This window comes from Oncorhynchus keta, unplaced genomic scaffold, assembly GCF_023373465.1.
Source record: "Oncorhynchus keta strain PuntledgeMale-10-30-2019 unplaced genomic scaffold, Oket_V2 Un_scaffold_1526_pilon_pilon, whole genome shotgun sequence".
NCBI lineage: Eukaryota > Metazoa > Chordata > Actinopteri > Salmoniformes > Salmonidae > Oncorhynchus > Oncorhynchus keta.
Genome location: NW_026290798.1, coordinates 514,901 through 541,492, shown reverse-complemented (window position 1 = coordinate 541,492; position 26,592 = coordinate 514,901). Strand labels below are relative to the sequence as shown.

The following is a 26,592-nucleotide window of genomic DNA, read 5'->3' as shown; positions in this document are numbered from 1 at the left end:
CACTGATCACTATGTTAAGGAAAACCGTTGAAAATGTGTTTCCACTCCTCACCACAGGGGAATGTGACCAATCCTAACTCTGCCATAGTCTCTGGTTGTCCCAGGACCTTGTTATGATGCTTCTACATCATTCAGTTCAGATGGATAAAAAGGTGTGATGGGGGTGATAAATAAAAAGGTGTGATGGGTACAATAAATAAAAAAATGTTGTGATGATCCGCGGACCCATCACAGACCCATCATACCTTTTTATTTATCTGAATTCACAGGTTTTCTGCACCAACCAAACTTCTAGGAGAGCGTGATAGTCCCCTTTTGATTACATCATTCAGTTCTCCAGGAAGAGGATGGATCCAAGGCTTCAGCCTTTCTCATCATTCTCCTCTCCCGAATCCCCCTCCACTACCTTTGATACAGTAAACCTATTCTCTCCACCATCTTGATTCTGAACATTCTCCTCTTTGTTGATGTTAGGACCTAGATCGACGGGGTTTAGGTTCTCTTTTGAGTTGGACACATAAACAGCCTTCGCTCTAGTGTCCCTATCCAGACAGTTCTCCTCAAACACAGGGTCTTTCATAAAGACAGGGTCATCCTCGATAAGCCTCTGCCCCTCCTCTCCCATCCCAAAGCTGCTGACTAACATATTGTGACTGATGCTAAGATGGCGCCTCAGGCGGCGTGGGGAATGCTCCAGGGTTTGGATATTCGTCCCCAGGATGTCACTACAGCTCTTTGAACGACTCAACTCCTTGAATTCCGTCTTCGGGTGTGATGGCAGCGCCAATCTGCCTGATGGCGGTGCTGTAGTCCTCATGCTTCTCAGACAGGAAGTTGAAGATGTCGACGGCGGTGGGGAGGCGGCGAGGGCTGCGGATGTCGTCCTTCTCGAGCTGCCATCGATGGTCCAGGTGGTCCATCCTGTGTCTCTGCCTTCTCTTCTTCAGGACCTTGTGAGCCGACACAACCATGTGGACGTTCCAGCTAAAGAACAGAGACAGCCAGGCCAGACCCATGTAAATCCACACCTCTGCAAACACCCGGTACAGCCTTGGGTAGTCTATGTTTGGATTGATACCTGTGGAGTCAAAAAGAGAACATAGTTTAATTAAGTATATGTCACCCTTTCTTCAGCTTGGACAAAGCAGGATTGCACCAGGCAATGAATCCAACTCCAAATAACTATGATCCTCTAACGTGAATTAGGTGATATCATGATATCTATTAAACATAGACTAATATTTTCTGAGGAATGCCACCTACTTCATGAAAAGCCTATGTAACTACCTGCGACGTAGTCCCCGGTGATAAATGAAAAGCCGACAGTGGTGAGGGTGATGAAGGAGAAGTAGAAGCCCTCCAGGTAAATGACCATCCCTCCAGGGACATGAACACAAACGGGGGGGGTGATCACCAGGTGTACCAGCAGACCCCACAGGAGGAAGATGGCCGTGCAGATCAACTGGACCTTTTTCTGCAGACGTCACAATCAATCAAATGTATTTAAAGGACTTTGTGATAACTGCTGTGATGTAAAAAGGGTTTTGAGCCTGCCTAGTCCCCAGAAATAAAAGAGCAACCAAAGCAGCAGCTAAAGCACAGTGAGCCAGCCTAACCCCAGAGAGCAACCAAAGCAGCAGCTAAAGCACAGTGAGCCTGCCTAGTCCCCAGAGAGCAACCAAAGCAGCAGCTAAAGCACAGTGAGCCGGCCTAGACCCCAGAGAGCAACCAAAAGCAGCAGCTAAAGCACAGTGAGCCAGCCTAGACCCCAGAGAGCAAATGAAAGCAGCAGCTAAAGCACAGTGAGCCGGCCTAGAAGAGAGCAACCAAAGCAGCAGCTAAAGCACAGTGAGCCGGCCTAGACCCCAGAGAGCAACCAAAGCAGCAGCTAAAGCACAGTGAGCCCCACCTAGACCCCAGAGAGCAATAAATAAAAAGGTGTGAAAGCAGCAGCTAAAGCACAGTGAGCCGGCCTAGACCCCAGAGAGCAACAAAGCAGCAGCTAAAGCACAGTGAGCCTGCCTAGACCCCAGAGAGCACAAAGCAGCAGCTAAAGCACAGTGAGCCAGCCTAGACCCCAGAGAGCAACCAAAGCAGCAGCTAAAGCACAGTGAGCCGGCCTAGACCCCAGAGAGCAACCAAAGCAGCAGCTAAAGCACAGTGAGCCGGCCTAGACCCCAGAGAGCAACCAAAGCAGCAGCTAAAGCACAGTGAGCCGGCCTAGACCCCAGAGAGCAACCAAAGCAGCAGCTAAAGCACAGTGAGCCCCAGACCCCAGAGAGCAACCAAAGCAGCAGCTAAAGCACAGTGAGCCAGCCTAGACCCCAGAGAGCTGCCAAAGCACCCAGCCTAGACCCCAGAGAGCAACCAAAGCAGCAGCTAAAGCACAGTGAGCCAGCCTAGACCCCAGAGAGCAACCAAAGCAGCAGCTAAACACAGTGAGCCAGCCTAGACCCCAGAGAGCAACCAAAGCAGCAGCTAAAGCACAGTGAGCCAGCCTAGACCCCAGAGAGCAACCAAAGCAGCAGCTAAAGCACAGTGAGCCAGCCTAGACCCCAGAGAGCACCAAAGCAGCAGCTAAAGCACAGTGAGCCAGCCTAGACCCCAGAGAGCAACCAAAGCAGCAGCTAAAGCACAGTGAGCCAGCCTAGACCCCACAGGAGCAACTAGCACCCCAGATTTAAAGCAACCAAAGCAGCAGCTAAAGCACAGTGAGCCAGCCTAGACCCCAGAGAGCAACCAAAGCAGCAGCTAAAGCACAGTGAGCCAGCCTACCCCAGAGAGCAACCAAAGCAGCAGCTAAAGCACAGAGCCAGCCTAGACCCCAGAGCAGCAGCTAAAGCACAGTGAGCCAGCCTAGACCCCAGAGAGCAACCAAAGCAGCAGCTAAAGCACAGTGAGCCAGCCTAGACCCCAGAGAGCAACCAAAGCAGCAGCTAAAGCACAGTGAGCCTGCCTAGACCCCAGAGAGCAACCAAAGCAGCAGCTAAAGCACAGTGAGCCAGCCTAGACCCCAGAGAGCAACCAAAGCAGCAGCTAAAGCACAGTGAGCCAGCCTAGACCCCAGAGAGCAACCAAAGCAGCAGCTAAAGCACAGTGAGCCGGCCTAGACCCCAGAGAGCAACCAAAGCAGCAGCTAAAGCACAGTGAGCCTGCCTAGACCCCAGAGAGCAACCAAAGCAGCAGCTAAAGCACAGTGAGCCAGCCTAGACCCCAGAGAGCAACCAAAGCAGCAGCTAAAGCACAGTGAGCCAGCCTAGACCCCAGAGAGCAACCAAAGCAGCAGCTAAAGCACAGTGAGCCAGCCTAGACCCCAGAGAGCAACCAAAGCATTGGCATGTGACACAAGTGACAATGTTAGACCAATCCCTTTGATTTGACCATGACAATTGTCATTTTTGAGTGTTCCACCAGATCTGGTGATGAGGCTAACATGTCTTGTAGGCTAACACTTCTCCATTAGTTGGACCATACAGGATTCAGTCATTAGTACCCAGCTACAGTGGCTAAACGTGGCTTACCATTGGCGAATCGCTGTTAATAAATGATTAAGTCATGTATTGCACCTCCCCAAAAGTCATTGATAGAAATCCAAATCAGTACATTAGACGTGCTGAGAGACTCCCAGTGAGTCTTACCACACTAAGGCCTTTGAGTACCAGGACCTGTCCCAGGCGCTTGGCTCTGTCTCCGAAGAACGAGCCCAGCTCACTAATCCAGGTGAGGCAGAGAGGGATCCCACACAGGCCATACAGGATGCAGAATATACGGCCGCCAGCCGTCTTTGGGGCAACATTACCATAACCTGCAAATCACAAACGTATAGCCTTTCAGACAGGGGTGGCAGCTTCATTTCTGCAATGGTTAGACATTGGGTAACTGAGTTAGCAGCTGTTATCGGAGAGAGATGAACATGATTCAATGTTTCCAGTGTTGTATTCAAGATATTACCCACCTATGGTAGTGACAATAGTGGCAGCAAAGACAACCGAATTGGTCCAGTCCCAGTTGTTGTAGGTATTCTCTCCAGTGATGGTCACACCTTGTCCAGCAGCGTCTGACACCACCTAGGGAACAGAGTGGGTTATCACACTGTACAAACAGAGCTGATCTTAACCGGTAACGGGTTTCATTGGGATTCATTTCAGGAGTCTTCACACTCTAGGTAAACACAGAGTTACTTTGGGAATCTAAATTCACGGAGATTGAGCAAATAAAAATATAATATGTTCCCACTTTGAAGTATATTTTAGTCATTACACACAAACAATAGACCCCTGTTATATATTTCCAGAACCTTCAAATAGAAGGACACAACCGTAATGAAGGGACTGACAACGCCCCCTGTAGTCTCGTAAACACGACCCTAGACAGCAGTGGCATTGAAACATTAGAGGCAACCCGGATATCTAGAGAGACAACACCCTCTGAAAATATGCTGCCCCTTGGCTATTCCACGGTAGCAGAGTGGCACTGAGCCTCTGATTTGACACTATAAAATGGATGATTGCAAAGATTGCAAAGTTAAACAAAACTTACAACTCTGCACAAGGACTACTTTTAACAATTTCCACTGAAAACATATTGGCTTGAAGAACAGTGCAGACGCAAAGTTTGGCAACATAATGACTGCAATCTTCTGACGTCATTCTGTTACCAAGGTTGCATCTGCATTGTTATCGGAGCAAAGAAAATGGCAAACCAGTTCTTCTGAGCTGTCCTAACATGCTGACTTGGCTCCTTCGTTGAAGAGCACAGAGATGATGAAAACGTATGTAGGCTCATTATTGTTCTGTTGCTATAATTGAAACTTGAGTTATAAGCGTAGAAGTACTCCAAGCTTTTACTGCAACAGTGAAAATAATATATTCATAATAACATATAAAAATACAAATATGCACATATATTATCATTAACACAGCCATATCAGTACTGACAAGGACTGAAATGTCCCAACTTGACAAGCTTTGTTTAGATTAAATAATTTCAGATGATCTACAATGTTATTTTTTCACGTAAAATTACCCACAAAGCATTTGACATAAGGCATTGCCTTTTGGACGTCTTTTTCTGATCCTCCATATTTTGGGGGTATTTTTTTGGAGCCCTGATTTCAATGTCCACGAAGGTGGATTTTTGGCCTATATTTGGCCCAAACACAGACATGGATCTGGTCCACACAGACCAGATGTGTACTTTATCATTAGAACAATACCCAGCTAGTGTTTGTTTGTACATGTATATTTTGGACATTCAGCAGATGCTCTTATCCAGAGGGACTTACAGTCAGTGTATTCAACCAAGGTAGATAAACAACAACATATCCCAGTCATAGCAAGACAAAATATTCTGTAGACGTTACTCAGAATGTTATTGTAGTTAAAATGGTCTGTTGGTTCATTCTGTATGCTGGCCTACTTTGATCATCATTGCAGACAGTTTTAAAGCATTTGAAACAGATAACATTACTGCATGTGATAGATGGGAGCAATAATACATATTTGGTTTCTTACTTAATAGGACATGTATAGCATTTAATTTTTTGCCATAGAATCAATGTCTGAAAAATACATATTTTCAAACGTCTGGAAAATACATATTTTTTTCCATTCATTCAGCCTCTAAAATGCACCTGATTTCAACGTCCAGAAAATAAGTATTTTTGACATCCATATAACACTTATTTTCGAGGTCCCAGAGGTCTAAGCTTTCATTCAGCACCTGAAATGCCCTGGGTATGTTTATTATCCAGGGACAACGTCCATGGGCCTAAATAGTCGTCGAACAGTAGGCCTAAAACATAGTGGCAATTCTACGGTAACAGAGGGATTCTGAGACTCGGATTTTTCAACAAACCACACAACTCCATGCACTAAGGACTACTTTTAACAACTTCCACTGAAATGTTTACAATACATTTGCTTGAAGAACAAAAGTGCATAGAGTTGTACGGTTTGTTTAACTTTGCAATTATTGTTTTTTGTTTGACATACATTTGAAAGTGAAAAATCCGACTTTCAGCAATAGCTGCTACACCTTGGAATCGCCCATAGTGTAAAATACAGTTTTAGAGACGTAATAAAGTTCCAATGCTGACCAAGCTTACAACACAGTAATGATCATCATTAAAACGCCGATTGGGAAGATAATACATGTATTCTAAATTGAATCCCTACATACCCCCAAAATATAGTTCAGATCTTCTTTAGTCAAGCACGGATATGTTTTAAGAATGTTTTCCTTTTGACGGGAATATTCGGATTTGGCCAGTTTCCAATTGGGTTCTTCAAGTATTTGAAATATTGCTGCCCCGATCGATAGGTAAAAAATGATACCTGACGTTAATACAGGACCCTTATCAGACATTGCCGATCACTTAAAAATCATCCTCATTATAAACTCGCATCAGAATTGTTGCCCAAAACAAAAAATAGGACGCGTGTTGCATTCAAACTTCTCTTCCTGGTTCCTGTGCTGGGTAATTACAAACGTGGGAGACTGGGATTGTGATAATACAATGGAGGAGGACAAATTCAACCCAGTCCACATACAAGACATCGTTTCAGGTGTGCGCCATTGTTTAGCCTATAGTATCATTTTCAAAGAGAGAAAAACGTTATGTGTCTTTCTGACTTCCACAACCTAGCTATACGGGTTTAAAGCTGGAATCCGTAGCTGTGAAACTGCCACGTTCGCCTAGCTACTTCAAACAACGAACACTGTTTTTTCCCCCTCAGACATCATTGCAGTGCGATAGAACAGCAGATTATGTACTTCTCAAGCTTCATAATCAAAGAAAAATCAATAAGAAACGCGACCAGTGGCACTGTTCACTGTATGCTGATCTCAGATGTAATGCTGTGTGGATTAAAGGTCTCAAATTAAATATCTTTATTGAGTTTTGACTGATTGAAAGTCTCTGTCTGGGGATGTGTTTATGGAAAACAGCCACAAAGACGTCTACCTTTACGGAAAACGATTGCAGTATAACTGGTGTATGCTGCAAATACCGCGTCCAAAATAACACCGTTTTTTTACTGCAGTAATTTTGCAGTGTATTTGCAGTTCAACTTCAGTACACTGGTTATTCTGTAATTACTGCGTCCAAAATACCACAGTTGACTGCAGTTACTGCACCTTTACGGCTGTTTCAAAACGGACTCTTTTTTTTGTAAGGGTATAATTGGTTCATATTTGGTCTGGTCCATTTGCCCGCAAACACAGATGACTTAAATTTTGTTTGGACAGCACAGCACAGTAGAGAACTGTACAGTAACCGACTGTACATTACAGTAAAAAAGTAGAGTACAGTACAATACAGTATAGTTCAGTACAGTATAATGTACTGAATTGTATCCTACTTTACTCTAATGTACTCTGTACTCTACTGAATCAAACTCTACTGTACTGTATTATCCTGTGCTCTACTGTACTGAACTGTGTCGTACTGTGCTGTTCAAGTTTGTGAAGCATAGCCTAGACGTCTATGATTCGTCCAGATTTGGTCCGGTCCGGAGCAACCACATTTGTACTTGTTTGGGGGCCGAAACTCATTAGTATAATCTCCAGTTTGCAAGTATTTGTTTTTTACATTTCCATTTTGGTCATTCAGCAGATGCTCTTATTCAGAGCGACATACAGTCAGTGCATTCAACTAAGGTAGATAAACAACATATCACAGTCATAGCAAGACAAAAAATATGACTGAGAATATTACTGAGAATGTTTTTGTAGTTGATGTGGTCTGATGGTTTATTCTGTAGGTTGGACTACTTTGAACATCATTGCTGCCAGTTTGTAAGCTTTTGGAAAGCTAACATAAGTGCATGTTTACAGATGGGAGCAATAATATATATTCTGTTGCAATTTTCGCTCGGCTCCTCTTTCCTATATTAAATGTATTTAAAATGTATTATTGTGATATTATGTTTACTTCATTGAGAATGTATGTACAGTTTAAATTTGGTCAATGATGTCTTTTCACCTGTCATTCAGAACTGAAAATGAACCTAACTTCAACGTCAGGAAAATACGTATTTACAGCGTCATTTAGAACCTAAAATGAACCTAACTTCAACGTCAGGAAAATACGTATTTACAGCGTCATTTAGAACCTAAAATGAACCTAACTTCAACGTCAGGAAAATACGTATTTACAGCGTCATTTAGAACCTAAAAGGAACCTAACTTCAACGTCAGGAAAATACGTATTTACAGCGTCATTTTGCTTACTGGGCATGTATAATGTTATTAACCTATATGTAGGCTACATTATTGACATATAATAACATTATATGTAGGCTATAATAACATAATAGCCTACATTATTGCCTTTTATAAAATACAGATACACACACACATTTACTTGCAGGCATTGCCTACACACAAGTGCACAATAGAGGCACTAATAGAGTTGGCCAGCTTGTAGTCCCAAAAACAGAAATGAGTTACCTCTGGTTCGTTCAGCTATGAAGGGAAAGGAATCGGGAAAGAATGGGGTTTTGGGAAAAAAAAACGCCAAAAATAAGGTCTGAGGCTAACACAGACTCAGGAGATCTTATACATTTTGTTTTATGAGATATCAGTCAGTTAATGTGACTATGAATTATGAAGCCTTTATGTGCTTGTTTTGATTACATAAATGCTTCAAAATTCACAAAAGGTGATGTTAGCTGAGATTATCTCATAGAACAAAAAGTATAAGAGCTCCTAAACTTGTATTTACCACAGACATTATTTTCGGCGTTTATCCAACAATCATGAATTTCCACATAAGTTTGGGCCAATGAGACATTGTGGAGTTAGTGCCTACAAAAAGACACCATGTACTATTGCTCTCTATAGAGTACCACAGTATGAGTCATAATACCCATAACAAACAGGGAAATGGTTCCAATCGTTTTTCTATCAGTCATTTTCCCCACAAGGTATTTTAGAAACACTTCAAATAAGGCATGTGTTTTGTGTAGGCTTACCCTGGTGTGATGTTTTGATAACAGTGTAAATATCTCTATGACAAAGTTACTTTTATCAATGTACTTGCCTGTATTTACCCCCCCCCCCCCAAATGAAATGTTAATTAGCTGCTAATGTGGCTAAAGAACTCCAAATCCCATGATGATCTGGACGAGCCTGCCGAATCGAGGCAAAGGTTTAAAAAAAATCTCTGGATTAACTATCTAATGTTAGCTAAATGTAGTAATTCATAAATTGGCAAAATCTCTTTAATTTGACAACTCTGTGAACTGTCTTTTGCAAGTTTGAAATTGACACAATACCTGTTAGCAAAGATGTCAGCTACAGATGACGTGCAGGAGCTTGCAGGGATTTGTAGTCTTGCATGATGACTAATTTGATGCTAATTAGCACTTTGGAATCTGAGTGTAAATAAAGCCGAATATATTGATAAAAGTCACCTTGTCTGAAAAAGAAAGTCTGACTTGCATTAAATAACGGTTAAATAAGATGTTTAAAAGCCTACACGTAACACAGGCCTTATTTTTAGTGTTTCTAAAATCCCCTATAGTAAAAATGAATGGTTGAAAAATTATTGGAACCATTTCCTGGGCGCCCGAAACGTGGATGTCGATTATGGCAGCCCCCCGCACCTCTCTGATTCAGAGGGGTTGTGTTAAATGCAGAAGACACTTTTCAGTTGAATGCATTCAGTTGAACAACTGACTATGTATCCCCCTTTCCCTTTCCCTGTTTGACCTCTAGGTTTTTGTGGGTATTATGACACCTCCACTGTGGGGCTCAACATTCTCAACAATATTACTCACTCTGGAGTCAATGGGAGGGACCGCCCCATTCACCATTATCGTGTTGAGCAGGGGAGAATCGCCCTTGTGTTGGGTAGATTAGCTTCTAAACTGACCAGCCCTTTAGGAGCTCACACACACACAAACACACACACAATCACACACACAAACAGAGATAAGAGCAACCGTCATGACACACACACATTTTCTCACTGTACTGAAAAACAAGTGAGAGCGGTGTATCTTCTCTAATGAGGGCTTTTGAAAAGGTCACTCACTGTATGACATCTTTCCTGTTAGTCTCAGAAAAAAATAACTAATGTAGCCTATACCGGAAACCTCTGAAAACTCAGATTAGAAAATGTATTTCTTATTTTATGAAACTATAACAGTTATCAACAGTTGATAATATATGCGCATATATATTTATGCATATTACTAGTAGTATATTTCTAAACGATAGCATTCTCAAAGAGTTGTGGAAAATAAGAATGAGGCCTTAATCTTACTCAGATAATTCATAGAGAAAACAAGAAGGTTTAGGCCAAAAGCAGATGAGGGGGAAAGAATGCATTAATATGGTCAGTTGGGGAAAAGAAAGCATTAATGTGGTCAGGTGGGGAAAAGAGAGCATTTCTGTGGTCAGGTGGGGAAAAGAGTGCATTTCTGTGGTCAGGTGGGGAAAAGAGAGCATTTCTGTGGTCAGGTGGGGAAAAGAGAGCATTAATATGGTCAGGTGGGGAAAAGAGAGCATTAATGTGGTCAGGTGGGGAAAAGAGAGCATTAATATGGTCAGGTGGGGAAAAGAGAGCATTAATATGGTCAGGTGGGGAAAAGAGAGCATTTCTGTGGTCAGGTGGGGAAAAGAGAGCATTTCTGTGGTCAGGTGGGGAAAAGAGAGCATTAATGTGGTCAGGTGGGGAAAAGAGAGCATTAATGTTGTCACTCAGGTCAGATTAAATACCATATACCATGGTGCTGAACCTTTCTGGCAGAAAAGAACATTATGTCATTGCATTTATGGTCAGGTGGGGAAAAGAGAGCATTAATGTGGGCAGTGGGGAAAAGGCATTCTGTTCAGGTGGGGAAAAGTAGTAATGTGGTCAGGTGGGGAAAAGATGCCTTTCTGTGGTCAGGTGGGGAAAGAGAGCTGTTTAAATGAAATTAATGTGGTCAGGTGGGGAAAGCTTAATGTGGTCAGGTGAAAAGTGCATTAATGTTGCTCACTCAGGTCAGATTAAATACCATATACCATGGTGCTGACCAGGCAGATAGGTTATGTCATTGTGTTATTTTTGTACCAAGAGAATGTGCCAGGAATGGCCATGGGACTTTGTAATATTGGGACAGATGCTCAGACAGCACAGCTGTTTAAATGAAATGTCCCTAAAGCTGCTTGAACTGTGCTTAGTGCTCACTGCTTTACCCAGAGACAGGGCTTTCAAATGCATTCATCTTTGAGGGCTTTCAAATGCATACCTCTTTGAGGGCTTTCAAATGCATACCTCTTTGAGGGCTTTCAAATGCATACATCTTTGAGGGCTTTCAAATGCATACATCTTTGAGGGCTTTCAAATGCATACATCTTTGAGGGCTTTCAAATGCATACCTCTTTGAGGGCTTTCAAATGCATACATCTTTGAGGGCTTTCAAATGCATACATCTTTGAGGGCTTTCAAATGCATACATCTTTGAGGGCTTTCAAATGCATACCTCTTTGAGGAGGAGTGCATCTGACTGTCATACATTTTTCATCATATTAATTGTGAATGAAAAAAGTTTAACATTTTATTTTAGATGAATACACTAGCCTTATTACGAAGGTTATTAAAATATACGAGGGTAGCGGAATCCAGGATAGTTTGAAGTCAAAAAGTATTGTCTCCTTGACATGTAGATTCGTGCAAGTGTGTTATACCCCGTATACACCGCGGGATTAAAACGGAAGATCCCACAACAGAGAGCGAGAGAAATCACGCTGGCACAAGGCCCAGTTGAACAAAGCGTTCTTTGACCACACATTCCAAACCTGTTATGCACTCCACTGCATAAACCTGATGGCACCGTGGTCAGGTAAATAATATCCCAGCATTGACAAGAAAAGCTACCTGCTCCAATGCTCCCATCCAGCAACATTAGGTTACCATCTATTTGATTTATCCCGCAAGTAGAGCGCATATCATCTGGTATCGCTTAAGGTTTGGTTTCTATTGGAGTGAGCACCTGACCTAGTCCACAGGGGTATCCCCACCCACCCTCAGCTGCCTGCGACCAGCAGAGACGTGCTTCGTCATTGCAAGACGCGTTACTGGAATACTCGGATCAATATGCTGTAACTTCTGAAGGCGTCGGGAAACACTTGAATTATGATGGCGGAATAATACCAGGAAGAAAACAGGAAGAAACGTCTCACCTCTCAGGTAAATAAAAACGAGAGTGCCGTGTTAGGGAAACATAGGAAGTCTAATATAATCTAATATGGAAGGCAAAAATCTGTTTCTTTTTTTTGCGCAGCGGTCAATTCAGTTCGCTTGAAGTTCAAATTGCGCCGTGTTTGTGGGAGGGGAGGGGGGGGGGGACAACAACAAGAGACAAGAATGTTAACAATTGATGTAATTATCGGTGTCCAAACGTGTCATTCATTGGTGGACTACAATTGGGATGGTGTCTGACTACTCAGCCGTTTAGTCAAAATATTTCGCTTTTCTTCACAAACAGCGTTGCAATTGATCCAAATATAGCCCTAGACGTTGTGCTATTTCAATAATAACTATTACATTTGTCAGACTTGCCTCCCTTTGAGATCCGAATTTAGCTTTACTAGCCTATTTCTACATTGATGTTGAACAGGTGTTTCTGAGCCTACCACAGAAAGCCTTTGCGCTTGGCCTTGTCAAGACAGTCCACTTGCTTATATTTGGAATACCTCCGTTTAATACAATACTACCTGTTATTATTGTTATTTCATATTTTGCTGATTTGTATTAGGCTATTTGATTTTTAAAAAATATATACATAATATAAGCCTCTTTGGTGTGTGTTTTTTTTACCCTACCCAGAGTCCAGTACCCACCGAGCAGAGGAGCCATAGACGTTATTTCTTGACAGTTTTACAATTTAATTAAACATTTAAAGCTGAAATGTCTTGAGTCAATAACTATTCAACTCATTTGTTACGGTATTTAAATGTCTTGAGTCAATAACTATTCAACTCATTTGTTACGGTAAGCCTAAATGTCTTGAGTTCATATCTATTCAACTCCTTTGTTACGGTAGGCCTAAATGTCTTGAGTCAATAACTATTCAACTCCTTTGTTACGGTAGGCCTAAATGTCTTGAGTCAATAACTATTCAACCCCTTTGTTATGGTAAGCCTAAATGTGTTCAGGAGTAAAAATTTGCTTAGCGTGGATTTTAGCTTACACTAATAGTGTTTAACATGATTTCGAATGACTCATCTCTGTACCCCACACATACAATAATCTGTAAGGTCACTCAGTCGAGTAGTGAATTTCAAACACAAATTCAACCACAAAGACCCGGGAGGTTTTCCAATGCTTTGCAAAGAAGGGCACCTATTGGTGGATGGGTAAAAAATTAAACTGACATGAATGTCTGAACATGGTCAATTTATTAATTTCACTTTGGATGTTGTATCAAAACACAGAGTCACTACAAAGATACAGGCATCCTTCCTAACTCAGTTGCCAGAGAGGAAGGAAACCGCTCAGGGATTTCACCATGAGGCCAATGGTGACGTTAAAACAGTTTAATGGCTATGATAGGAGGAAACAGGATGGATCTACAACATTGTAGTTACTCCACCATTCTAACCTAATTGACAGAGTGTAAAGAAAGAAGCATGTACAGAATAAGAATATTCCAAAACATGCATCCTGTTTGCAACAAGGCACTAAAGTAGTACTGCAAAAATATGTGGCAAAGCAATTCACTTTTCTCTCCTGAATACAAAGTGTTATATTTGGGGCAAATCCAATACAACACATAACTAAGTGTCACTCCATATTTTCAAGCATAGTGGTGGCTTCATCATGTTATGGGTATGCTTGTAATCGTGAAAGATCGTATAGTTTTTCAGGATAGAAAAAATGAACTAAATGGAGGAAATTCCTAGAGGAGAGATTAATACACCTTTCAGCAGGACAATAACCTAAAACACAAGGCCAAATTTACACTGAAGTGGCTTAAGAAGACAGTGAATGTTCCTGAGTGGCTGAGTTACAGTTTTGACTTAAATCTGCTGGCAAGATTTAAGTCAATCTATGGCAAGACCTGGAAAAGGTTGTCTAGCAATGATCAACATCCAATTTGACAGAGCTTGAAGAATTTTGAAAAGAATAATGGGCAAATGTTGCACAATCCAGGTGTGGAAAGCTCTTAGAGACTTATCCAGAAAGACTAATCGTTTGTTGTAATGATTGTTGTAATCATTACCAAAGGTGATTCGAACATATATTGACTCAGGGGGCGAATACTTATCAAATCAAGATATATTAGTGTTTTATTTTTCATTAATTTGTTACAAATGTCAGAATTTGTCTTCCACTTTGACATTACAGAGTATTTTGTTTAGATCGTCGACAAAAGAAATGACAATTAAATACATTTTAAGGTCGTCATTGTAAAATAAGATTTTGTTCTTAACTGACTTGCCTAGTCAAATAGAGGTTAAAAAGAAGAATCCCACTTTGTAACACAACAAAATGTGAAAGTCCAGGGGTGTGAATACATTCTAAAGGCACTGACGTTTCACAGAGAAAAGCTGACCAATACAACTATGCAATGCAAGATGGCCAGTTTTGTAATATTATATGTATTTCATACATAAAATTGTGAACATTTGTGAAATATAATTAATTAGGAAGGAATATGCCGAATATTTCACTAATTGCACCTTATTACCTATATAGTTACTACTTTTGACCAGGGCCCATAGCTCTGGTAGTGCACAGGGGATAGGGAGCTGATCCTGATCTATTTTACTGATGCTATTCCTTTCTCTCACTCGTCTGGACTGGATCCCTGTACCTCGTCCTGTCTGGGATGTCTCCTGTGTTTCCATGCTGATGTTTGGTGAGTATCCAATTCTATTTTCAGTCCTGCTAAAAGCTGCTCTTTAGAGTCATTGGAGTAGGCTGTTTCATGTGTTTATTTTACATCATGTGCTAAATGTTTTACTTGTAGGCAGACAGGAACATGACTGAAGGGCCTGTATTTTGGTCTATGGGAGTCCGAAATACAATATCCCCTTGTTTGAATATTTGAGCTCTAATCCCACCAAGCATAGAGCTACATATGTAGGATCTTAATTTGAGCCAGTTCGCTACAACTGATCTGATGTGTGAGTATTTCTTCTGGCATGCCTGTGCTTTTGTGCTGCTCAACCAGGCTGAAGTAGGGAGTGGTGGCATCACATCTGGCTGAGACCTTCTGGCGTCTTTATCTCTCCCAAACACTTGCCGTCCCAACATGCATTGCGGCATCGTGGCGTAATGGAAAAAGTGTTCCCTTCTATGGGTTTCCCCTATGACTCTCAACTGGTGCTGTTAGCAAACAACGTGCCAGAATTTTGGTCTTTATCTAATGTGGATTTGATCTAAATAACTGTGTGTTCTAGAGTAGTAATAACTATCACATATAACTGACCAGAACATAACCTGCAATGGAGCATTTCTGCTGAAGAAGGCCAACACCACTTTCAAAGACAACCCTGTCAGGAATACTCTTGGGGGAAGCTTTCTGTATGTGGTTGAGCCAAGAACTGTCGTTGTCTCTTTAGCCACCAGGTGGAAGCACAAACTCAGGGATGATTCTACTGGCACAGATACAGGAGGATGAACACTGAATACAGCAAGAACATGAATAGATATAAACACAAAGGCTGTGGTGGACATAGCTTCATAATGCCTATAAAGTGGATTAAGCTGTTTCATAATAGATGGAGCAATGCCTTGACACAGGCCCGTGTCTTTGACTGTTGTTGAATCTGAGAGCGTGCATCATCACCAAGGTTTTAGAAACCCTCTGATCTCAGTGATGCAGACGTTCTCATTGGCGTGGCTATTTTCAGTCATCTCACTTGTCTGTATTAAATGTTTAGCTCTGTAAGAAAACCTCGGGTGCGTTCAGTGGGTGTGAACTGGGAGAAAACTTACTGAAACAGAGCAGATACTACCTGAGCTTGTTCAATAACCATTTATTTTATTTTTCCCCCGTTCAAATGTTTTTCTCTCATTGGTTCCTACTGAACATGATGACCCTAATGTTGTGCAACTAGACTAGCACGTCTCCCTGAAGCATCCAAACTGGGCATGAGCGAGGAGGGGCAACACAGCTACTGCTCCTATAGTATGCTATCTACTGGGAGAATACTGCAGAAACATGGAACATTCCTGCATCATAAATACTTGATACCATAATGGTGCACTATGAATATTAATGTGCGGTTAGCCTACCATCCATCCATCCATCCATCCATGCCCTTAGTGCTTTCTAGAGCTTAGATCTCCAACCACAAACGAAGTCTCCTAAAGCATGCTACAGACAGTACTATATGTGCCGACTGGCATTATTTTATGAATACCAGATGTTCACAGCCGCAAATATTGTTTTACGTATTATAGATATATTGTGTGATGCAAAACAAGATGTTAGATGTCTCTAACCATGATGCAGTAGCTAACAGGACAGAGGAAGGAAGGCAACGGGAGAGGAGTCGGGAGGGGAGAGGGAGGGGTATAGGGGCCGTTATGTAATCCGTGATGGAGCCAAAGAGAGGGATGAAGACGAGAGATATAAACACACTCCATGTGCCCAACTAAAGGTGTGTGTGTGTGTGTGTGTGTGTGTGTGTGTGTGTGTGTGTGTGTGTGTGTGTGTGTGTGTGTGTGTGTGTGTGTGTGTGTGTGTGTGTGTGTGTGTGTGTGTGTGTGTGTGTGGTGATGACTTTCTTAGAGTGAGAGGTTTCGTGTCTTGGCTGTCTGTGTCTGTCAGTCTCTGGGGAGGGTGCGTCTGTGAGTGGTGCCCTCCCCTCTCCTCATCTCTCTGGGGTCCAGCCCAGCACCTGCTCCCTGCATTAGGGAGAGGGGAAGGGAGGGGTTTCTAGGCAACTGGAGGGTGGAGGGAGGGGTGTGTGTAGTAAAACACACCTATCTGTCTGTCTACATTCCTTCTGCCCTTGTCATGTTGTGACCATGTCCAGTAATTATTTTGGATAATGTTACAGTATGACATCAGAGTCAAAAATAACAATATTCTTGTATACTGTATCCGTATATACACCAGAGGCTTGTTAATGCCATTTCAACATTCCCCCTTGTTTCCTGCTCTGCACTTGAGGTCAGTAACAACGTTATAATGATAGATACAGAAACTGATTTGCCCCATATTTGGTCAATCTCAATACTGTAAAAACAGGAACAGACCTGTAGTATTTCCAGATGCCATGGCCCAGTCTGACAGTCGTCTGTGATCTCATGCCACATGAAGTTGGTCTGGAGAGACAAAGGTGACAGTGCCTAACCCTGTACCCTAACCCTGTACCCTAACCCTGTACCCTAACCATGTACCCGGTACCCTAACCATGTACCCTAACCATGTACCCGGTACCCTAACCCTGTACCCTAACCATGTACCCTAACCCTGTACCCTAACCATGTACCCGGTACCCTAACCATGTACCATGTACCCTAACCATGTACCATAACCATGTACCCTGTACCCTAACCCTGTACCCTGAACATGTACCCTAACCATGTACCATGTACCCTGTACCCTAACCCTGTACCCTAACCATGTACCATGTACCCTAACCATGTACCCTGTACCCTAATCCTGTACCCTAACCATGTACTCTGTACCCTAACCCTGTGTCCTAACCATGTACCCTTTACCCTAGCCCTGTACACTAATCCTGTACACTAATCCTGTACCCTAACCATGTACCCTAACCTTGTACCCTAACCATGTACTCTGTATCCTGTACCCTAACTCGCTGCATCACATCTGGCCGTGATTGGGAGTCCCATAGGGCGGCGCACAGCGTCGTCCGGGTTTGGTCGGGGTAGGCCGTCATTGTAAATAATAATTTGTTCTTAACTGACTTGCCTAGTTAAATAAAGGTTAAATAATATATATATATATATATATAAAACAAAAACCTGTACCCTGTACTCTTTCCCTCTATGGGTTGTTTAGAGAATATTGAACCCTCCCACTCCCCCTGCCTCCCCAACCCCAGCCTCTCCATGAGCCGTATGGCACTAATGGGGTCAGACAGATGGGTGGGGACCATGTCATTCCCAATAAAGAGAGTCTGTGTGTGTGTGTGTGTGTGTGTGTAGCAGGGGGGCACTACATAAAATGAGCAGTGCTGGCCCATTACACTTGAAAATGGGGAGACACTTCTGAGGATTGGTTAGAGGCAGATCCTATGTGTCTCTGTCTCACACAGCATGGTAGCCAATAGCACAGGGAGTTCTAGGGGGTGACTCCCTTACACAGCATGGTAGCCAATAGCACAGGGAGTTCTAGGGGGTGACTCCCTTACACAGCATGGTAGCCAATAGCACAGGGAGTTCTAGGGGGCGACTGCCTCACACAGCATGGTAGCCAATAGCAGTGGGAGTTCTAGGGGGTGACTCCGTCACACAGCATGGTTGCCTACAGCAGAGGGAGTTCTAGGGGGCGACTCCCTCACTCAGCATGGTAGCCAATAGCAGAGGGAGTTCTAGGTGGTGACTCTCACACAGCATGGAAGCCTACAGCATAAAGAAAAGTGCTGGGGCGCTGCCTGAAAAGGGCTTGGATGGAGGGTTGTGTGTGTAGACCAGTTCTCCCGATGCATCTCTATCTGCCTCCCTCCTGTTCTTGGGCTGTGTGCTGTGCCTAATGACACGGCACTAACCTAGGCCGGCTCATTCATTGGCCAGCCCTGCCTAGTGGGAGGATGGTGGATACATGTGCTGCTGTGGATTCATTTGATAGTGTAATTGATTTACTGCATATTCAAATTAGGTGATTCATTGAGAAGTGAGAGGCTGGGAGGATAATGCTGATGAATTATCGCTATAGGCCTTTTATTTATTTAACTAGGCAAGTCAGTTAAGAACAAATTCTTATTTACAATGAAACCCTCCCTTCACCCGGACGACGTTGGGCCAATTGTGCACCGCCCTATGGGACTCCCGATTACGGCCGGTTGTAATTCAGCCTGGGAAAGAACCAGGGTCTGTAGTGACGCCTCAGACCGCTGCGCCACTCTGGAGCACTATAGGCTATTCATTATATGGTGTTACAATGAATTGTTGTTCATCAATGGGAAATAATTGAGTGAGTGATGGAGACTAGCTCTCGAATTAGCATGACTTTGGATTCATATTTTTTGTAGGACCATGATAAATAATGTATTTATGCTTAGGCTCTAAGTCTATTTCAATCGTCTGTAGTTTCACGTTTCAAAGTGTATTTGTCACGTGCACAGGATACAGCAGGTGTAAAACAGTAAACGCTACTTTACGAGCTCTTTCCCAACAATGCAGTAATAAAATAATATAGATAAGAAAAACCCGAGAAATAGAATAGGTTATTGTTTCGGCGTTTCATCCTGTCATAGGTGTTGGACCAAACTCTCAGGATCATTTCTGAGAATTTGGTGATTAATTATGAAGCACTCAATTCAAACATCGTTATCGAAATGGACCATATGATTCAACATCTCCCCCACTTCTCATAGGTTAATCTATAATTTAGCTGTGTTCAATTGGTGCATACGGTTAACAAAGTCCGATACTTCAGTATGGTGACTCCTCCCCTTTACTAGCGCGGATAAGCATCTTCAACACAACAAAGCATGCGTCCGATTTCTGCAACGTTGTAACTTCATTAATGTAACTTCACTGGATGAACGGAATATTCGGGTGCGTTGGATTTAACTAATTATAGTTCTTCATTGATGGTATTTCTATTTTAGGTAAGCGCACTTTTGAATGTATTTCTGGCGGCTGATAGGATTTAGAGTTGGTGTTTATTTGTTTTCTACATTCGGCGCCATTTTCATACTAAGATGATTTAAATGCCTGCGCTATAAGCATCGCGGTGTAGCTGACGCGCACACGGGAGATAGTGTTTTTAAAAAAAAATCACACCTTAGATAAATCAATGTTTTGTAAAAGTTGAAAGAGATCTGCGTTTGGACTACCTCCAAATTCCAATATATTCAGTTAAAAACAAGTGAATGAACGGTCATGATGATTAGAATGGGCACGCCAGGGTATTTCATTTGCCTGGCCGCTCACTGCTCCAGGGTCTTTTATCCATATCGTGCGGCATTTTTTTGTGGCCCAATGAATGTGAAATAAATAACTCGACCTAATTCAACATTTTTCTTACAATAATTGAATACAATTTCCCAACATTTTAAGATGGCTATTTGTACTGCAGTGTTTTTGGATTAAAATCAGGACAATGAGGACATGCATTTATTCAAATATTACAATGTTACAAACACTTCTGGTTCCTTTTCTTCTTTTGACTTTTCTTTAGCAAGATGGAGTGATCTACTACTGTATGTTAACTGTGCTCAATACTCATTCATCCCATTGGCCATCACTAGCCTACTATCACTCTCTTGATGAGAAGTTAAAAGGCTTTTGTGTGTGCAGATTTTCAACACAAAAACATGGGCAGGAAAAGGTCAATCATCACACCTTACCATTGCACTTGACATAACTTTGTGGGGAGAAAAATCAGACTAAAGACTTTGAAACTTTACTCCATTTTCCCTGTGGTTGTAAACTATTGAGCCTGGCCTTGTTGCTAAAATGACAAGAACAGACTAATTGGTTTATTCTGTGTCTAGGAAAGTGTCCCACAACCTTAGTGTCTTTTGTTTTAACACCGTAGCCAATACACCACCATTCACCATGTTGTTCTCTGTGTGCTCTGCCTGCAATCGTCTTTCAGAACACAACTATGTCTGAGAAGACCTCTGCTCTGTTATCGTTCATGCTGTCAGTTATTTGAGCTGCTTTTGGTTTAAATGTGATTGACATGATTCATCCTTTGGCGTGTTAAGTATAAATCCAACTCTGCAGTAGCCAGGAGGCTATCCTGAGTACAGTAATGTGTATCTGCTGCTGCTGCCTGTAACACACTGAATGAAGGGCAACTCATCCAGTAAGCCCATCCTCCATTGATACTGCTGGGATATATATATATATATATATATATATATATAGCAAGATAATCTGTTATGAAGGGATGAAAACATGATGTGGGAGGGGCAAGAGAACACTGAGAGAGACACCTGAACGAGAGGGAGATCTGAGAGAGAGCAAGTGTGTGTGTGTGTGTGAGAGAGACAATGTTTTAGTGTATTAGTGAGAGTGGACTGGTGAAGAAGAGTTAGGAAGGAGAAAGAGTGACGTTGCATTAGTTTAGTAAATTACTACTGTGTGGTTTGTTTGTGCCAAGTAGGGTAGGGAACTAACTAATAATGTGAATGTCTCAGCTGTTCTGGGGAACTACGATGAGCTTCATAATGTACAATAATGTGACTGTCTCAACTGTTCTGGGGAACTACAGTGAGCTTCATAATGTACAATAATGTGACTGTCTCAACTGTTCTGGGGAACTACAGTGAGCTTCATAATGTACAATAATGTGACTGTCTCAACTGTTCTGGGGAACTACAGTGAGCTTCATAATGTACAATAATGTGACTGTCTCAACTGTTCTGGGAACTACAGTGAGCTTCATAATGTACAATAATGTGACTGTCTCAACTGTTCTGGGGAACTACAGTGAGCTTCATAATGTACAATAATGTGACTGTCTCAACTGTTCTGGGGGACTACAGTGAGCTTCATAATGTACAATAATGTGACTGGATCAACTGTTCTGGGGGAACTACAGTGAGCTTCATAATGTACAATAATGTGACTGTCTCAACTGTTCTGGGGAACTACAGTGAGCTTCATAATGTACAATAATGTGACTGGATCAACTGTTCTGGGGAACTACAGTGAGCTTCATAATGTACAATAATGTAACTGTCTCAACTGTTCTGGGGAACTACAGTGAGCTTCATAATGTACAATAATGTGACTGGATCAACTGTTCTGGGGAACTACAGTGAGCTTCATAATGTACAATAATGTGACTGGTTCAACTGTTCTGGGAACTACAGTGAGCTTCATAATGTACAATAATGTGACTGTCTCAACTGTTCTGGGGAACTACAGTGAGCTTCATAATGTACAATAATGTGACTGTCTCAACTGTTCTGGGAACTACAGTGAGCTTCATAATGTACAATAATGTGACTGTCTCAACTGTTCTGGGGAACTACAGTGAGCTTCATAATGTACAATAACTGTCTCAGTTCTGGGGAACTACAGTGAGCTTCATAATGTACAATAATGTGACTGGATCTCAACTGTTCTGGGGAACTACAGTGAGCTTCATAATGTACAATAATGTGACTGTCTCAGCTGTTCTGGGGAACTACAGTGAGCTTCATAATGTACAATAATGTGACTGTCTCAACTGTTCTGGGGAACTACAGTGAGCTTCATAATGTACAATAATGTGACTGTCTCAACTGTTCTGGGGAACTAGCAGTACAATAACTGAACTACAGCTTCTCAACTGTTCTGGGGAACTAAGCTTCATAATGTACAATAATGTGACTGTCTCAACTGTTCTGGGGAACTACAGTGAGCTTCATAATGTACAATAATGTGACTGGATCAGCTGTTCTGGGGAACTACAGTGAGCTTCATAATGTACAATAATGTGACTGGATCAACTGTTCTGGGGAACTACAGTGAGCTTCATAATGTACAATAATGTTACTGTCTCAACTGTTCTGGGGGACTACGGTGAGCTTCATAATGTGAAAGGTGACATGAAGAACGTGAGCTGCTTTATCTCCTAACACATTGCACGAGTTGACTGCAGGTATCTACTTAAAGTAGCCACCAATATTAAAACTTCAAAGAGGTATTGAAAAACCATCCCATGGCTATTTCCAAATACCCTGGTATACGGTGTATACAGTCTAACGCCCCAACCTAGTGCCAAGGGCCAACACTCTGCACACAGTACAAGATACCAAGTCAATTGCTCTGTTTTTTAAGAGTGGTGTTTTTTTCTCTGATAAGATCTAGAGTTTCCAATTGTACAGTGTTAAGAAAAAAGTATGTGAATTCCTTTGGAATTACCTGGATTTCTGTGTAAATTGGTAATTTAAATTTGATCTGATCTTCATCTAAGTCACAACAATAGACAAACACAGTGTGCTTAAATTAATAACACACAAATTATTGTATTTTTCTTGTATATATTGAATATATAATTTAAACATTCAGTGTAGGCTGGGAAAAGTATGTGAACCCCCAAGGCTAATGACTTCTCCAAAATATAATTGGAGTCAGGAGTCCGTTAACCTGGAGTCTGATCAATGAGACAAGATTGAGATGTTGGTTAGAGCTGCCTTCTATAAAAACACTCACAAAATGTGAGTTTGCTATTCACAAGAAGCATTGCCTGATGTGAACCAGGCCTCGTACAAAAAGAGATCTCAGAAGACCTAAGATTAAGAATTGTTGACTTGCATAAAGCTGGAATGGGTTACAAAAATATCTCTAAAAGCCTTGCTGCTCATGAGTCCACGGTAAGAAAAATGGTCTATAAATGGAGAAAGTTCAGCACTGTTGCTACTCCCCTAGGAGGGCCGTCCTGCAAAGATGACTACAAGAGCACAGTGCAGAATGATCAATGATGTTAAGAAGAATCCTAGAATCCTTAGCTAAAGACTTAGAGAAATCTCTGGAACATGCTAACATCTCTGTTGACGAGTCTACGATATGTAGGACACTGAACAAGAATGGTGTTCATGGGAGGATACCACAGAAGAAGCCACTGCTGTCCAAAAAACAGGTTTGGGGCTGCTTTCCTGGGGCTGCTTTGCTGCCTCAGGGCCTGGACAGCTTGCTACCACCGACAGAAAAATGAATTCCCAAGTTTATCAAGACACTTTGCAGGAGAATGTTAGGCTATCTGTCGGCCAATTGAATCAGAAGTTGGCTGATGCAACAGGACAGTGACCCAAAACACAGAAGTAAATCAACAACAGAATGGCTTCAACAGAAGAAAATACGCCTTTTGGAGTGGCCCAGTCAGAGTCCTGACCTCAACCCGATTTCGAGATGCTGTGGCATGACCTTGGGAGCAGTTCACACCAGACATCCCAAGAATATTGCTGAACTGAAACCGTTTTATAAAGACGAATGGTCCAACATTCCTCCTCAACGTTGTGCAGTTCTGATCCGCAACTACAGAAAAGGTTTGGTTGAGGGTTCACATACTTTTCCCACCCTGCACTGTGAATGTGTGTTCAATAAAGACATGACAACGTGTAATTCGTTGTGTTTTATTAGTTTAAGCAGACTGTGTTTGTCTATTGTTGTGACGTAGATGATCAGATCACATTTTATAACCAATCTATGCAGAAATCTGTCTGTCTTTATTCCACATGTGACTGGAGTGGACTGTGAACGTGTTGTATATCCACAGCATGTCTAGATACTGTTATAGGCACAATCATTGACAGACATGTCATCGATACTTTACATTTACTATGATGTATTATTGACAAACACATGGATATTATCCATTGACAATTACAGCATATAAAAAAATAAAATGTTGTATTGTCTCACAAATCTGGAAAGGTGCAGTGAAATGTGTGTTGTCTAACCCTAGAGCTAATTAGGGTTAAGTGCCTTGCTCAAGGACACATCGACAGATTTTTCACCTTGTCCGCTCGGGTATTCAAACCAGCAACCTTTTGCTTACTACCCAACACTTTAACCGCCTGCTACCTGTCGCCCTATTGACAGACATGTCATGGAAACTGTTCATTTACAAATATGAATTCTCTCTGGTACCATAAGACACACAGACATGAACACTTCTGAAATAATGTTCCACTAATATACAGATTTTGGCTGAAGTCCGGTTTAAACTGGATTGAATTTAAGTGTAGACTTGGTCTGCTCCTTCAGCCCAACCACAGTCGATCAATGGGATGACTCCATTCAGCCTGGTCCCCAAGCGGTTCACGTTACAACATCAGAACCATCTGTGGGGGTATTGATTTGGTTGAGACAGAGAGCTGGAGATAAAGATACACACTAGAAGACCAACAGACCTACATGGGACAGAACTAACCAGTGTAAAGCCCTTTGCACTGCTTTTCTGTTTTAAATCAATGGGTTAGTGTTAGAGGTTTCTATATCAACGTTGCTGAGAGAATTGGGAATGTTCTTTTGAAGCCATTTCCATTTTCCATTTTGTGTGTGTGTGTGTGTGTGTGTCTATGTGAATGACTGCAGCCGTGAATCGGTGAGTATCTGTGTGGGCATGTGATAGGATGCATGTTTGTTTGTAAATGTGTTTGTGCGTGGGCATGGGAGAGCCTGCCTCTATACCGCTGTGCAAGCGCATGTGTTTACAGATATCTTTGGCATTTATTTCCTTTAATTTGGACTTTTGGCCAGGTGGGAGGGGCTAATAGGTGGGTGGGACCTAGCATAAACCATGAATCGGCACAGCTGATCACAACCTGCCAGATCTTCTCTGAGAGAGAGAGGGGAGTGAGATAAGGAGAGAAGGGAGAGAGCGAAGAGGGGGGAGAGAATAGAAAGAGGAGAGGGAGGGAGGGGAGGAGGAGAGATAATCTCACTTGGAGCCTGATTAACACTAAACTCCAGGCTAAATCCCACTCACTAAATTCACTCTCAGCACCTACCAGGCATGTTTCTGTTTCTCAGTTCCCTGTAGGGCAAATCTGATCCAATGTGCTTAAGGGCCAGTGATATTAGTGTTGGTGCTGGGGGATGTGGTTGAGATGGCTGCTATTCACACCAACTATGAATGAATGAATGAATGAATGAAGAAATGAAGAAATGTCCTCGGCCTGATACCACCGATTTACTGCTTAGTGTTGTGTGTGTGTCTACGTCTGAGTGAGAGCGAAATTGTGAGGGAATGCGTGTGTGCACTGCAGTCAGTGACATGAGATATCCTAATGAGTCGACAACATCCTGAGAACTATACCCGTTCTCCACAAGCTCTGCTCAACACACAATTGCACACACCCATGTTGACTCCAATGCTTCCCACAGTTGTCAAGTAGGCTGGATGTCCTTTGGGTGGTGGACTATTCTTGATACACACGGGAAACTGTTGAGTGTAAAATAATATAAAAACAGCAGCGTTGCAGTTCTTGACTCAAACCGGAGTGCCTGGCACCTACTACCCATACCCTGTTCAAAGGCACTTACATTTTTTGTCTTGCCATTTCATCCTCTGCATAGCACACATACACAAGTCTCACTGATTTTGAAGTGGATTTAACAAGTGACATCAATAAGGGATCATAGCTTCCCTGTCCTATAGTATCTTATCCAACCCCTCTTCCCTTTCCTGTCCTACAGCATCTTATCCATCCCCCTTCCCTTCCCTGTCCTACAGTATCTTATCCAACCCCTCTTCCCTTTCCTGTCCTACAGCATCTTATTCAACCCCCTTTCCTGCATCAGCATCTTATCCAACCCCTTCCCTTTCCTGTTCTACAGTATCTTATCCAACCCCTCTTCCCTTTCCTGTCCTACAGCATCTTATCCATCCCCCTTCCCTTCCCTGTCCTACAGTATCTTATCCAACCCCTCTTCCCTTTCCTATCCTACAGTATCTTATCCATCCCCTTTCCTGTCCTACAGCATCTTATCCAACCCCACTTCCC

The 26,592-nt window shown here is 42.3% G+C and overlaps 1 pseudogene; it reads right to left on the bottom strand.

Moving 5' to 3' along the window:
• Positions 1 to 201: 201 nt before the first annotated feature.
• On the bottom strand, positions 202 to 6,832 carry LOC127927554 (potassium channel subfamily K member 5-like; annotated as a pseudogene).
• Positions 6,833 to 26,592: the final 19,760 nt, after the last annotated feature.